The sequence below is a fragment of the Lynx rufus genome, unplaced genomic scaffold (assembly GCF_022079265.1).
Source record: "Lynx rufus isolate CCGP_SWC_20201006 ecotype Redwood Valley unplaced genomic scaffold, mLynRuf1.p SCAF_3, whole genome shotgun sequence".
Lineage (NCBI taxonomy): Eukaryota > Metazoa > Chordata > Mammalia > Carnivora > Felidae > Lynx > Lynx rufus.
In genome coordinates this window covers 67,968,935-67,970,607 of record NW_025814845.1, presented here as the reverse complement: position 1 = coordinate 67,970,607, position 1,673 = coordinate 67,968,935, and the positions used below count along the sequence as shown (strand labels likewise).

The 1,673-nt window shown below is 42.7% G+C and overlaps 1 pseudogene; it reads right to left on the bottom strand.

The window, feature by feature from the left end:
• Positions 1–292: 292 nt before the first annotated feature.
• On the bottom strand, positions 293–1,282 carry LOC124521326 (S-phase kinase-associated protein 1-like; annotated as a pseudogene).
• Positions 1,283–1,673: the final 391 nt, after the last annotated feature.

Sequence of the window (1,673 nt, the reverse complement as noted above, 5' to 3'; positions counted from 1 at the left end):
AGAAATATTTAGAGATGGAAATCCCAAAATGCCATCTCTCTTATAGAGAACCTACATGTCAGTTTTTCAGAGCAAAGAAAAAAGAAACTTTTGATCATACCAGAAGAAACTCAGCCATAAGTTTGGAATCTGTACTCAAACTCCACATGCAAGGAGGACAACATTCTGGTAAAAGAACTGATTTGCTGCTGTATTTGTCTACTGTTTGTCTAATGTTAACAGACATTTAACAGAGCAGTGCAACTACTATTTGGAACCATCCTTACAGTGGTACAGTGTCAGGCATAACGTTTCACTTCTCTTCACACCACTGGTTCTCTTGTGTACCTGGGCTTCTTATTCTTCAGTAAAGTCATTTTTGATATTAGAGGTCTTGGGAATCTTCTCAGGAGTTTTCCTCTTAATCATATTGGCAACAGTCTTGCATGTAACATCAAGCAAACCTTTGCTGTGTAAGCAGTTCACAGCCAGAATAAGTTCAAAAAGTATTCCTTGGTCAACTTTTAGAAATTCCTGGTCCCAAATAGGGATATCATCTCTTCACTTTTCTTTGTTGTCATCCTCAGGAGGAGGGGGGTTATCCTTGTGGTGGGTGCACCACTGAATGGCCTTTTAAAATATTGCTGCATTAACATTTGGTAGAGGAACTGGGTCATCCTTCCCTTCATCATTCCCAAATCTTCCAATATGGTCTTGATAGTCACAGACTGCTTGGCAGTTTCTTTTTTTTTTTTTTTTAAATTTTTTTTTTTTCTTTCAACGTTTATTTATATTTGGGACAGAGAGAGACAGAGCATGAACGGGGGAGGGGCAGAGAGAGAGGGAGACACAGAACCGGAAACAGGCTCCAGGCTCCGAGCCATCAGCCCAGAGCCTGACGCGGGGCTCGAACTCCCGGACCGCGAGATCGTGACCTGGCTGAAGTCGGACGCTTAACCGACTGCGCCACCCAGGCGCCCCACTGCTTGGCAGTTTCTTTTTTTTTTTTTTTTTAATTTTTTTTTTTCAACGGTTTTTATTTATTTTTTTGGGACAGAGAGAGACAGAGCATGAACGGGGAAGGGGCAGAGAGAGAGGGAGACACAGAATCGGAAACAGGCTCCAGGCTCCGAGCCATCAGCCCAGAGCCCGACGCGGGGCTCGAACTCACGGACCGCGAGATCGTGACCTGGCTGAAGTCGGACGCTTAACCGACTGCGCCACCCAGGCGCCCCTGCTTGGCAGTTTCAATATCAACTTCAAATATCTCTCCATCAGAACTCTGCAACTTAATTGAATGCATGGTGCTTGGTCTCAAAGAGACTGTGGGTCAGGGGCTGATAAGAGCAGAGCAGCCTCAGATACAAGAAGAGAAAGGCAGAGAATAAGGCCACTACCTGTTTTGTTTCTTAAATTCCACATATGAGTGAAATAATATGGTATTTGTCTTTCTCTGACTGACTCATTATACTCTGGCTCCATCCATGTCATTGCAAATGGCAAAATTTCATTCTTTTTTATGGCTAAGTAATATTCCATTGTGTAATAGATATACACACATCTTCTCTATCCATTCATCAATCAGTAGACATTTGGGCTGTTTCCATAATTTGGCTATTGTAGATAATGCTGCTCCAAACACGGGGTGCATGTATCCCTTTGAATTAGTGTTTTTTATATTCTTTGGGTAAATA